The following is a 14,694-nucleotide window of genomic DNA, read 5'->3' on the forward strand; positions in this document are numbered from 1 at the left end:
TGACAGTATCAGCAGAGCAATGGCGGCAAGTACATCAACCAGGAGATTCGCTTGGTTGAGAAAGTCTGGTTTTGCCCCAGATGTGCAAGCCAGGCTCTTGAACATGCCATTCGATGGCTCTTCTTTGTTCGGGAAAAAGGCGGATGACAGTTAAGAGAAAATGCAAACTTCAAAAGCAGCAGCAAAATCCCTAGGAGCTGCAATCCGTCAGACTCCTTTTCGTCCCACAGGAACCTCTGCGAGGGGCAAGTCCTTTCGCTTCTACTCCGCATTCGGAAGAGGTAGAGGACGACCGGCTCAAAGGGGACAAAGAAGAACTACCCGAGGTGGACGGGGTAGATATTCAAAAGCTGCAGCAACAGCAGGTGCCTCTTTACCATCGGCATCTGCATCAGCCGCCCCAAAACCACTCTGAGGACTTCCCCACAGGACACCTGTAGGAGGCAGGTTGACTCAACATCTGGCGGTATGGCAGGCTATCACGTCAGATGCTTGGGCATTGGAAACAGTTGCCCAAGGTTACTGCCTGCCTTTCCTACGTATACCTCAGAGTCATCCACCGGGGATCAGCTCTCAGAAAGCTCCAGATCCGCTCCTCTTGCAGGAAATTTTGGACCTGCTAGAGAAAGGTGCCATAGAACCGGTACCTGTAGCGGAGAGGAACAAGGGCAGGTACTCCCCTTACTTTCTCATTCCAAAGAAAGACGGAGGACTGAGACCCATCTTGGACTTGCGAGAATTGAACAAATTCCTCAGGAAAGACAAATTCAAGATGGTCACTCTTTCTCAAATCCTCCAGGCCCTTCAGTTCCAGGACTGGTTGGTATCTCTGGACCTTCAGGACGCTTATTTTACCTGAGGTTCGCAATTGGCAACTCTCATTATCAATTTCGAGTGCTGCCATTTGGGCTGACCTCTGCCCCGAGGGTCTTCACCAGGTTAATGTCGGTAGTGGCGGCAATTCTAAGAAGGGAAGGGATTCACGTCTACCCCTACCTGGACGATTGGTTGATCAGGGCTGTTTCTTCGGAACAAGCTCAGATCCAGCTAAATCATGTGTGCCACTTCCTTCACAGACTGGGCTTCTCCCTCAATTTATAGAAGTCACAAATGATACCATCGCAGAGACTCCAGTTCATAGGAGCGATCCTGGACACTTCCCTGGGAAAAGCCTCGCCACCAGAGGTGAGGGCTCAAGATATTCTACAGATGGTTACCAAGTTCCAACATGCCCAACGTCTCCCAGCCTTTGACTTTTTGAGGTTGCTAGGCCTCATGGCATCCTGCATTTTCCTAGTGCCAGAGGCTCGCCTGGGAATGAGATCCCTCCAGTGGGCACTGAGGACTCAGTGGTCACAATTCTCAGGGAGAATGACAGATCTTCTTCAGGTTCCTGACAGAGTAGCTCGAGACCTTCAGTGGTGGGCCTGTCAGGAGAACATTCTGAAAGGAGAACAGTTTTGGCAACCCTGGCCGGAGATAACAGTAGTCACGGATGCCTCACTCATGGGGTGGGGAGCCCACGCCAACGACTTGACCATCAGCGGTTGTTGGTCTCCATCTGAGTCCAGACTACATATCAACCTGTTAGAGCTGAGAGCCATCAGACTTGCGCTGAAGGCGTTCCTGCCAGCTGTACAAGGGAAGAACGTCCTGATAATGACGGACAACACGATGGCCATGCATTACCTCAGCAAAAGAGGAGGCGTAGGATCACTACCCCTGTGCAGAGAGGCGATGCAGCTCTGGTTTCGGGCAATCCAAGAAGGAATCTCTCTATCGGCAGTTCACCTAGCCGGAGAGAAGAACTTGACAGCGGACGCTCTGAGCAGGCAGAGCACAGTCTCCCACGAGTGGGAGCTAGCTCAGGAAGTCCTTCAAGAGATCTTCGCCCTTTGGGGAACCCCTCAGGTAGATCTGTTCGCCACCAGCCTAAACAGGAAATGCGACCTATTCTGCTCAAGGGAATTTCCCCCGAGAGGAGCTCTGGGAGACGCGTTCATAGTGGACTGGGAGTTTCCGCTTCTGTACGCGTTCCCACCGGTCCCTGTCATTCCTCAAATGATCAGGAGGTTGAGAAGTTTCCGGAGAACCATGATCCTAATTGCCCCGGATTGGGCCAGGAGAACGTGGTACCCGGACTTTCTAGACTTGTCCATCTGCCCTCCAATTCGACTTCCACTCAGAGAGAACCTACTCTCACAGAAGGGAGGTCAGGTTCTCCATCCAGACATCAAAACCCTGAATCTTCACGCTTGGCTTCTGAAAGGCTGAGGTACAAGGATTGGGACCTCCCTGATGACGTTATGGAGGTGTTGCTTTCGGCAAGGAGGCCAGCAACAAAGTCTTTATACCGCTGCCGTTGGAACAGATTTTGCAGCTGGTGTAGAGAACAGAATATCGACCCTTTTTCATCTGGTACACCAATGGTTTTGTCCTTCCTACTATATTTGGCAAATTCAGGCCTTCAAGTTGGCACCATTAAGGGCTATCTTGCAGCGCTATCCATCTTTAAGCGCACTGCGGAAGAACCATCCTATTTCAAATTACCCTTGGTAATACAGTTTCTAAAGGGGTTAACCAATGTTTATCCCCCAAGACCATTCCAAGTTCCCCTATGGGATTTAAACTTAGTACTAACTTTCCTGATGGGCACACCTTTCGAACCACTCCATTCTTGTTCGTTAAGATTCCTTACCCTTAAAACTGTTTTATTAGTAGCACTTACATCTGCTAGAAGGGTGAGCGAATTACAAGCTCTTTCTTGTAAACCCCCTCACACAATATTTCACAAAGACAAAGTTGTCCTGCAAGTGAAGCCTAATTTCATCCCAAAGGTGGTTTCTGAATTCCATATCACTCAGAAGATTACCCTACCATCTTTCTATCCTCCTCCTCACCCGGGGAAAGAGGAAGAGAGGTTACACAGGCTAGACCCTAGAAGGGCTTTAAGTTTTTACATCAGTAGACTAGCCAGGATAAGACAGGCAGACCAGCTGTTTGTAGGTTACGCAGGTCACAAGCTACGGTTACCAATAACTAAGCAGACCATTTCCAGATGGATCATTCTAGCCATTCTGGAATGTTATAAACTGGCAGGGAAAGAGCCCCCTCAAAACCTTAGGGCTCATTCGACCAGAGGTATTGCAGCTTCATCAGCCCTCAAAAGAGGCGTGCCGGTTAAAGACATCTGTGCGGCCGCTACATGGTCTGTCCATACCTTTACACGTTTTTACAATTTGGATTCCTCCTCCAGTCAAGAGACTAGGTTTGGAAGGGCTGTACTGCATTCTATTCATCAATAGAAGACAGCGTGAAGTCAGTACTCCCTCCTCCAATAATAGAATACTGCTATGGGAGCCTATCTAAGATGAGGAATACGTCGGAGGACACAATCCCTTCGAAGGACAAGTTACTTCTTACCTTGTAACGTTCTTTCGACGGGATGTTCCTCCGACATATTCCTCATCGGCCCTCCCATCCATCCCCGCAGTTCTACTTCCCGTGTTGTTGCAGCTTACGCTCATTATGGGTGATTAGTCTAGTCCAGAAAGTATTATTGTGGGCTACAAAACGGAACTGAGCAACGGACGCTGCGCGCGGCCTTTATAGGCAGGATGACGTCGACATCGATACGGCGGCTGTCGAGGGACATCGACTCGGAGGACGTCGACGCGCAGCGCCCTCTAGAGAAAAAAATTTCCGAGGCCAGCAGAGCTGGAAGGAGATATCTAAGATGAGGAATACATCGCAGGAACATCCCGTCGAAAGAACGTTACAAGGTAAGAAGTAACTTGTTCTTCTATGGGCTACAGAAAGACATCATATCACAGTAGGTCCTTGAATTTGATCGTGACAAGTCCCTTGGGTGGATTGTACACCAAAGCACAAAACTATATGAAGTACTCTATTGTCAGGGTAGAGAAAGTGATAAAATGAAAGACACTAGATCAAAAGCTAAAGAACCCTCAGCAACAGTGATGGAAATCAGGTCAGCCAAAATGTCCCTTGAGTCTGCTCAAAGTCCAGGTAAAAATAATTTGACACCTGAACAAAGGGGTAATCAACAAAGGTCGTCACTTTCTGTGCCAATGTTTCAATCACATGATCCTAGTAATAGGGAGAGCTACAGCAGCCCTAGATACTTAGGAGATAGGTCCCCAGCAGGCTATCTGCCTGATATGTCAGGTTTGAACAATAATCAGAGACAAAATCAGGATCAAAGAAATAATGGTCCCTACCAGACATTGGGGACACAGAGCAGATTTGATCCCAACACCATGATATATGGTAATCAGGATAGACCCCGATATGTGGATCGATTTACTGATAATGGGAATGAACATAGGGGTCATTACCAACAACATGAGAGACAGGACATGAGGCAGAATATGAATTACGTTCCACGTCAGTACAATGATTCCCCACCAGGGGACTACAACCAGAGGATGGGTGCACCCCACTCCCCTCCACATATGAATCAAGAGTTCAGGAACAATCACAATAGAAATCATTCCCCTGAGAGGTATCAGAATAGATCCAATCAAGGGGGAAAAAAACAATATCGATCTAGGCCACAGAGAGAGGATTCTTGAGATATGGAAAGATTCCAGTGTCTCGAGGCCCAAGTGAAAATGTTAGCAAATAGGAAAGCGCTGTACAGCACAGAAACAGTCATCAAAGGAGGGGGCAGAAGGCCATGGCAATGACTGGGTGGTTTCTGAAAAGTGACTAAGTACTTATAATACCTGCAGTGCCAAGAAAACAGATTGCTCTGATGTGATTTTCCATAATGACTCTGAGATGTATAAGGATTCAAAAATAAAGATACAGGTAAATGAACATGTGACAGAAAGTGCAAATACCCTTATGAAAGAAGTTCGGTTTAACCTAGAGCTAAATCAAACATTGGAGATTTGTACAAATAAAAAAGGAAAACCTGAAATTCCAAAGGAACAAAGAGACAGATTTAAGAAAAATGACTCATCCATGGGGAATACCAGTGAACAGGGAGTGAGTGGGGATGCTTTAACTCATTCCCTGGGCAATCAGAATAATAACCAAACACAGGCAGAAAAAAGAAATACTCAAAAGGAGGGTAGAGGTCAATCACCTGAAGAATTATTTGAGCCACATATTTTTGAAGAAGTTAAAAGGACTGGTACCATACACAATAATCACAAATGCACAGAGTTAGACAATGACAAATTGCCAAGTGATGTTGTAAGACATGTTCAGTTGGAGGATTGTAATGTGACACCTGGATGGATGGGCAAACAGTGGCTGGCCACACTACAAAAAACCTCTGAACATGGAGAAATGAATAAAATCTCTCACACAGAAATGGGCAAAAAGGAGGGAAAAATGTCTTTCCATTTACCAATGTGCTTAGCTAAAAGTGAAAAAGGCCTGAGAAAGGTGAGCCCTGAAATCAGTAAGAATTTGCATCTTCTTATGTGTGTTAGAGGAAGTTGAAGATAGGTATTATGCTCCCATCACTGTAGAAGAAAAATGCAATACATTTGCAATGATTGACACTGGCGCACAGGCCACAATTATGTCTAAATAATTGGTAAAGAGTATCAATGAAGGGAGATCCCCACAGAATCAGATCACAATGAAGGAAAATCAAGGTCCAGTGCATAATTTTAATGGGGAGGAGGTGCCTATTGTAGGTGTCACCGAGGTTGACATAAAGATAGGAAAACACAGAATGAAACAAGAGGTATTGATCACATCTATTTGTGAAATTCCATTTCTGATGGGAACAGATTGCCTGCAAAGATTGTCTACGCTCATAGATGGGGGTGAATGGAGTACTGTGGTCCTTAACCAAAAAACCATTGAGACCTAAGAAACTAAAATCACAAAACAGCAATATAAATGAATGTCACACCATTGCCAAAACAAATGATGCAGTGGAGGTATATCTCCAGAATAGCTGTATACCTAGCGTTACTGTTATCTTGATGTGTCAAGATAAAATGCAGAGTGAAGATGAGAAACAATCTGTACACATATATTTAGACCCAAGGAAAAAATGGCAAACTGCCATAGATGAGCACACATTACGTTTTTATTTAAAAGGGAAGACATGCAAACAGAATACTGCTCCTAAAACAGATACTGAAAAACACATCACCACTCTTGCTGAAATACACATGGAAGATGAGCAACCGTGGGTCCACATTGGTATAAATGACTATTCTAAAACCATAAAAGCCACTTTAGCGCTTGAACAGGATAGGAGCTTCATTAATGAGAAATTGTTGCAAAAAATAATGGAGAGGGAGGAGATCCCGAAATTTAGAATTAAAAAACAATATGTCTCTGGTTTTGACAATCCAGACTTTGAAAACCGAATTGCAGACAGATGCATGCTGAAGATTAGTATTGGACAAAAAACAATTCACCATAATGTTTGGATAGTGAGTGGGACACAAAATGACTTTTACATGGGCAATGATATCATGCACAGAATGTGTATGGTGTTAGATCTCCTTAATCAAAACATATGGTCACGCCTAGGTGGGCCGGCACCTGAATTTGAAGATAAAAGAAGGGCTTATCATTGCGCACAGCTGGTCCCATATGCATTTGAATTACAGCTGAGGAAGGATACTATTACCCCTGCATCCACCAAGCAGTTTGCAATAACGCTGAAGTGCAAAAATGGACAACATCAGATCCTGATGCATTTGTGTGTTTGAATGAATCCATAAAACAGCAAGGCCTGGATTATGAATACATTCCATTGATAGATGTTGGTGAAGGGTCTGCAAAAATGATGGTGAATAATAAAGGATGTCAAGATATTAATTTAGAGGAAAATTCCTCATTAGGAATGGCCATACAAAAATCACATTATACTGCAGATCTAAATAACATGGTGATTGGAAATATCCCTAAAAAGTATGTGGATGCCAGGGGTGAGTTGCCAGAATATCTGGATTCTCAGCCCAAAGGATTATTTAAAATTCATTCTGTGTACCCTTATGATTCAAATGAGACAGGGTGCTGTCATCAAGAGGATTGTATAACATTTAACTTAAATGAAACAGAAAATCAGCCCATTGAAGTGGAAGCAGATATACCAAAATATTAGAAGTGACAGCATTACAGAGAGACACAGCTACACAGTTAGAAGAAAGCAGAGAGATTCCTCCACTGGAAGATTTCCCAGAATTTTCAAAAATGGTAGAGGAGCAGATTTTATCAGCGGATGCATGCGACAGCGATGAGGATAGAAATTAATTGAGGAGAATATTTGTGGAGTTTAAAGATGTCTTTGCTAAAGATGCTTATGATTGCGGTCTAACTAATTTACATGTGGCCATGCTACCGGAAGGGTGTAGTAGAAGCCCAGTATTTGTGCACCAGTGTAGATTACCACTGGCATGTTTAGAGTCATTGGCAGAGATAATTAAACATTTTGAGTCTCGGGTAATTATCAGGCCTATTCATAGCATATCCAACACACCTATTTTAGGTGTGTTAAAGCCAAATGGTCAATGGCGGCTACGTGCAGATTTGAGGGAATAAAAGAGTACCAGTATCCAGATGGCCACTGCCATTCATTGATCAAGGCCTGGATCAGGTACATGGCTCAAAAATGTTTACCACGTTAGATCTCACTTCTGGATATTGGTGCATGCCATTGGCAGAGGGGATTCAGAATTTATTTTCATTTTCATTTGATAAGACCCAATACGCATGGGTTAGAGTTCTATTTGGGTATGTCAATAGTGGGAGTGAATTTGGAATATTTTTGAGAAAGGCCATGCCTGATGCAGCGAAAAGAGGTACCATAGTTTATCTGGATGATGTATTGATAAAAAATGAAAGCTTGAAAAACCATTTTGATGAATGTTCTTGGCCAATTGCAGAAAGCGGGCCCAAAGTATCTTTACAAAAAGCACAATGGTGCAAGAAAAAAGTGAATTTTCTAGGCCATGAAGTGACTGAACATGCACTAAACCCACAAAAGAAGAAAGTAGAGGCCATACAAAAACTAAAAGACCCTAAAAGTGTGAAAGGGGTAAAGAGTTTATTAGGAATGACGGGCTGTAACCGGAAGTTCATTGAAAATTATGCTGAAATTACTCAACCAGTGACTAAACTGTTAAAGCTGAATACACCCTGGAAATGGGAAAAAGAGCAGTCTGAGGCAGTGCCTAAATTAAAGGAATGTCTTGTAAAGGCACCATGTTTAGCATACCCCATAAAGGATAGGGATTTCTTTATAGAAATAGGTTTCTCTGAACATTGTATGTCAGCAGTGTTATCACAAAAACATGATTTGATTCACAAAACCATTGCCTATGCAAGTAAGGCATTTTACCAAGTTAAAATTAAATTCAATGAATGTGAAAAGGCCCTTTTGACCACTGTGTGGGCGCTACAGCATTTCCGCCCCATTGTTCAGGGAGATAACATGATTATTGAGACAAATTATCAACCTTTGCAGTTTTTAGAGAGTAAAAGAATTAGGTCAGGTAAAATAGCACAGTCCACAATCACTCCATGGACACTGGCATTACAGGGTTTTCCTGTAGAAGTGAGATACGGCCAAAATAAAAAGAGCCCAGTTGCTCAAGGTTTGGCAGATCTACATAACTGTGCATCTGAACATGTATCAAACGAAGTAGAAGTGGAGTCTAGTTTACAGGAATTTGGGCAATCACCACACAAAGCTTTTGATGAAAAGACATGCCAGGATTTGCCAACTGTATATGTTGACAGTTGTGATTTTCACATTGAAAATGACAGTAATAAACAATTAGTGTCAGGAATAGGAAATGTCTGGTTGAAATGTGAAGACATCCCCAGTATAGGGATGAGAATTGGAGCTAGGAGCAGTCAAGTAGCGGAATTGGCAGCCATTTATAAAGCAATTGCTACTGCAGTTGATAAAACATTTAGTGAAATTGTCCTGGTGACTGATTCTGATTATGCACAAAATAGTTTTGTGGAATATTTGCCTGGCTGGAAAGCAAGAGGCATGATTACATACAATAAAAAGCCACTTAAACATGGAAAAATGATACAAGCCATAGACAAATTGGTGTCAGAGAATGATTTGACAATATACTGGAGAAATATTTGTGGACATTTAAAAACTCCAGGAGAGGATAAGGAGGGGAATGATTAGGCAGATCACCTAGCTAAAGTTGGGGCTGTGATGGGAGAGTTACTACCTATTGAACATTTACTTGCTGAAATACACATTGATGCAGTAACACGCTCTAAAGCGCCAAAAGAGGTGGATCAACCCCTAGTACAATGGAGTTACGATACACCAGATCAAGATTTGATTAAGGCACAAAAGGATGATCCAATTTTGGGAATATATTATAATCATTTGATAGACCCTGAACACAACCCTTTAACAGAAAATGATGGTGTGGGAAAAGAAGAGTTGAGGGTGCTATTAAAGAATAAGAAACAAATTAGACTATAGGATGGGCTCATGACTAGAGAGTCCATAACAGGACAAATACAGTGGGTGGTGCCCCTTTCATTCAGAGGACTAATGCTACACCATCCACATGATGCAATAACTGCAGACCACAGAGGTTCACAAAAAACATTGGAGATACTGAAAGATTATGCTTACTGGCCACATATGTCCCAAGATGTGGAATTATATACTTAAGGATCCTAGTATGTGCCCAATTTAAACCTGCTTCACCAATGCATAGAGCCCCATTAATGAAAAGAGGCTTAACTCTTCCATGGTCAGATTTGCAAATAGACTATGTAGGGCCTGTAAAGAGATCGAAGAGGGGGAACCAGTATATTTTGTTTGTGGTCTGTTTGATGTCAAAATGGATAGAGTGTATCCCTGCACCAGCTTGTAGTGTGCAAACAGCAGCTACATTACTGGCGAATCATATATTTTCAAGATTTGGGTTACCACAAAGAATAGAATCAGACAGAGGAAGTCATTTCACAAGCGCTCTAATAAGTAAGGTATGGCAAATACTGGGAGTGAAAAGAAAACTACACATTGCATTTAGGCCCGCTTCTTCTGGGGAAGTTGAACGCTGTAATAGGTCCGTTGTGGATATATTAAAGAAGGTTGTAGCAGAGCCAGGTACCAGCTGGGATTTACGTTTACCTTTGGTTTTGATGGCAATAAGATCAACTCCTGCCAAAGCAACAGGTAGTAGCCCCCATGAAGTATTGACATGTAGGAAAATGGTATTGCCGCAACACCTGCTATACAGAACACATGAACAGACACTTGTAAGCGCATCTACAGTTCATGAATACATGGATGAGCTAAGGAAGCATTTACAACATGCATTTGCTTTTGTGCAGCGGACTCTAGAAAGGGCTGCTGACAGTGCAAAGTCATATTATGATAAAAAGACATTGGTGAAAGAGTATTGTGTGGGGGATCAGGTGTATAAATTTCATTTTGGAAAAGGTAAACAGAAAAATTCTAAATTTCTTGCAGCTTGGCAGGGGCCATTTCGAAATATAGATAAGATTTCTCCCGTGGTGTACAAAATTTTGAAAACTGAAGGTGAAACAGTAACAGAATAGTTTCTTCACGTAAATCAAATTAAACCCTGGCACCCCTAACATGAGGTAAAGAGGCTTGAGCGTGTAGAAACAGATAAAGCCCCTTAAATACATGAAGGAAGATACATTCATAGGGCAGTGACAGAGAAATAAAAATGGAAGTGATTGTTGTAATAGAATAGATGTGAACAAAAAGACTATATGTGATGATCATTAAAAAAGGGTTGAAACTGGTTTTATTTTTACAAAGTTGAAATATGTTGAATGATCAATGATGCTTTATGTATTATTGTTTTCTCTCTAACATGTGCTTAATTTCAGAAGGTGAAAAGAAAAGGGCGGAAGGTCTTGCAAAAGCACATGGATATTTTTTTTTTGGCAAAAGGGTGAAATTAGTAGTGTGCTATATACTTAATTTGTTTCTTTCTATTTGATTTAGAACACTAACAAATCTTTGGTCGGAGGTCCCGGGACCGGAGGACACGGGAGACGATGGAGTCCTGGAGTCCCCTGGATGAAGATCAAGTGATACCTGCCTCCGGGTGGAGGTGAAGACAAAGTAACCGGGATGCCAAAAGAGAAGACTCCTGTGGAAAAACCATCCAAGAGTGCCAGGATGAAAGAGTGCCCCAAATGAACCAGATGATGGGATGTTGCTGATCGGGACATCTCATAGGCAGAAAACAGTAGAAGAACAATGAACTTGCAGCATTGTTGGTGCATGAATTCCGATGTGTCCTGGAGTATGGAGTTCCACCTCTTTATTGTTTTAATTAATAATTTTAATATGTTATGTTAGTTCTTTGTTTTAATTATTTATTTTATTTTATTGTTTTATGATTGACTTGAAGTATAAAAACAAGACACTAGACTATAAATACTTAAGTTGGGAAGAAATATGTAAAATATTTTATAAGGACTGATGGACTCAGAGATGAATTTTGATATTATGGTGGTTGAACAGTGATTTATTGTGAAATGTTGAATATTCATTTTGTTGAATTGCTATGATTTAAAAGAGAAAAAGGAGCGCAAGTTGGGTTTCTTCCAATTGTAGCTTGGACCACTGCCAAATTCTCAGAAAAAGGAGGGATAATGTAGTATAATTTATTGTGTTTGGAGTACAGCTCCAATGAATGTGATAACATTATTGCCAACAATAATGTGGCACATATAGCCAGCCCTGTATTGCTAGCATAACATATGGATATGCAAACGGAGACAGGCTGCAGATTTAAAAGTATACCAGAATGTTTTTTTTCTCTTACTTGGAATGCCTCATTCACAGAAGACTACATTAGCTGTCTAATTGACTGACTTAATTAACAAATTGTAACGCTCACCTGACTCCCACGGAGGCGCTGGTCTAGTCTGGGTTGATGTGGCCTCTTCGAGCGTGATGCGCAGAACTCGGAACACCGACTGAACAGGACCCTCAAATCTTGCTTGTCTGGCCCGTAGGAATATCCTTCTTATGGTTTGAAAGGATGAACTCTCCATCCTGCTTCTGGTGCAGGGGCGTGTGTTGGTCCAGTTACTTCACTGGTTTTCAGAATGGCGCTGGCAAAATCCACTTGACTTTTCCGAGTGGAACGCCGTAAGTATGAAGATTACAAAAGTTCAAGTGTTGAGCCTCCTTTTCTGTTGCCTTCCTAACCTGTGATCTGTCCTTTATTTCAGGTGCAGAATGAAGGCGATGCGTTGAGGGATTGAATTGCCGATGGTAAACTCAGGTGAGTTAGCGATGGAGGCGATCCCTCTTAATGTCTTTATATTCCTCCAGTAATGTCTTTTGTCCTTTCCCCATAGGGGCCGGGGTGCGGTACCTGCCAACGAAGTGGCGCCGACCCGAAATGAGGAATGGTCCACCAACAGAAGACCACTAAGTGTTATGGCGGAAAATTAGGCTTTCCTCATATGTTCCTTCTGCTCACCTTTTGTCTCTTCTTCTCTCCCCTAGGCGCAGAGATGTGGCGACCGGTGCAGACAGTCGCGGTGGAGCCAGAAGAACTCCCGAGGACAGGTGAGTGAAGTCTTTTCTCAGGAACAGGAACGCTGGCGTGAAGGTTCCGGATGCAGGTAAGAAGTTTGATAACATTCTTGGTTTTCACCTTTCTCTTCTCTTCTTTCCTTACAGGTGTTCCAGGATCGAGGCGGGCGTGGCTGGAGACCAGATGCAGGAGCAGACACGGTAAGCGTTCAGCTGCTTGGATGCAGAACAACGCGAAGCGTGAGCTACTGTCTGGGCGTGGCTTAAATAGCCCCCAAAGTAGTTCCAGGTAAGTATCCTTCCCCGGCCACGCCCGAGTGGCAAAATAGTCCCAATGAAAAAATAGTCCCTTTCAGGTCTCAGGGAGGCCTGAATCTTGCAGCATGATCTGCATCAGGTAAGTGCACAAAACACCTTCCTTTATGAGCCTGGCGCCAACGGCGCCAGGACAGAGTCCAAAGAGCCCCTATAAGGGGCCGCTGGGCTTTTACCCGGGGGCATGATGCCTGCTCCTGGGGGTGCTGGGCCTGGCCTGGTGCTCCGGGGGTAGGCATCATGACAGCACCCCCCCCCCAAGGCCCCTCCCAAGGTTGTTCCCTCTGGAGGTTTCAGTTTGTTTGGGAAATTCAGATGGAACCTTTTTACCAGCTGAGGTGCATGTACGTGGTTGCTGGGTTCCCAAGACCTTTCCTGAGGCCCGTACCCTTTCCAATCAATTAGATAGAAAAGTTTTATTTTGAGATCTTAGAATCCAAAATGTTCTTCACCTCGAATTCAGACTCCCCATCTATCTGGATTGGTTCTGGTGGCTTTATTAATCTGGTTCCTGGTTGCACTGGTTTCAAAAGTGACACATGAAAAACAGGGTGAATCCGCATGTTAGCTGGTAGATCGAGCTTGACTGCCACTGGGTTAATTATAGCTTTGATCGAGTAAGGGCCCAAATACCTTGGATTAAAAGTTCGGGGTCCCTTGAGCAATAATTGTTTGGTAGCCAACCATACTTGATCCCCTATTTGGTATGGAGGCGCCTCACTCCGATGCAGATCCGCATTCTTTTTGTATTTCCCTTTCGCTTGTTGCAAATGTGCAGTTGCATCCTTGAAGGCTTGAGTTATTGTGGAATGCAAATGGTCCACTGCGGGCATTTCAAGGCTCAGAGGTGAGTCCAGGTCTGAAGTACGAGGGTGATGTCCATATAGGGTATAAAAGGGGCTTTGTCCAGTTCCAGAGTGTACCGAGTTATTGTATGCATATTCGGCCACCCATAAAATATCCTTCCAATTACCCTCCGATTGGTGCAACATACATCGTAGGTATTGTTCAAGGGTCTGGTTCGTTCTCTCCGTCTGACCATCGGTCTGTGGGTGGTGGCTGGTTGAGTCTTACGTCGATTTGTGCCAGTTGACAACACTTTCTCCAAAAATGAGAAATAAACTGGTTTCCCCGGTCGGAGACTAGTATGGATGGGAATCCATGCAAACGGATATTTTCGAGGAATTCCTTGGTTAGGACAGAAGCTGAAGGTAATCCTTTCAACGGAATAAAATGGGCCATCTTGGAAAATAAATCCACCACAACCAGAATAGTATTGTATCCATTACAAGGGGGCAGATCCGTGATAAAATCTAGTGACAAGGTGTGCCAAGGTGCTGGTGGAATGTCTAAAGGCTGAAGAAGACCGGCGGGTTTTGTCTTTTGGCCTTTGTTTTGGGCGCAAACTCCACAGGACATCATGAAAGATTTAATATCCTTTCGCCAGAAAGGCCACCAGAATTGTCGTTTAATTTTTTCCTCAGTTTTGGCAATGCCAGGATGTCCTTCCATCAGGGTATCATGATGACGGGAAATAACCAGTTCTTGCAACTCCTTTTCTGGCAGAATTAAGCGTCCTTGGAAGTAAGGTAGGCCATCGTTGACCGAAAAGTAAGGCCCCCTTTGGATCCAATCCTGCAAGGCTGTACAGTCCAGGAGTTGTTTTACCCGTGCTTGAATGTCTTCAAGGGTTTGTAAAGAGGTTATCCCCAAAATTCTTTGTTCGGGAATTATCGGCACAGGTTCTGAGTTTGTGTCTATTTCTCCCATTCCTATTCGAGATAACGCGTCCGCTTTGCCATTCTTACAGCCGGGGCGGTAAGTGATTACAAAATCGAACTCGGCAAAGAACAAAGCCC

At 43.5% G+C, this 14,694-nt stretch overlaps 1 protein-coding gene across 2 annotated transcripts in view; it reads left to right on the forward strand.

Moving 5' to 3' along the window:
- Positions 1 to 14,694, forward strand: part of MOK (MOK protein kinase) — a 1,335,855-nt gene that overhangs the window by 1,130,686 nt on the left and 190,475 nt on the right. The gene's annotated exons all lie outside the window — the stretch shown is intronic.

The sequence above is a fragment of the Ambystoma mexicanum genome, chromosome 14 (assembly GCF_040938575.1).
Source record: "Ambystoma mexicanum isolate Mex_15411 chromosome 14, UKY_AmexF1_1, whole genome shotgun sequence".
Lineage (NCBI taxonomy): Eukaryota > Metazoa > Chordata > Amphibia > Caudata > Ambystomatidae > Ambystoma > Ambystoma mexicanum.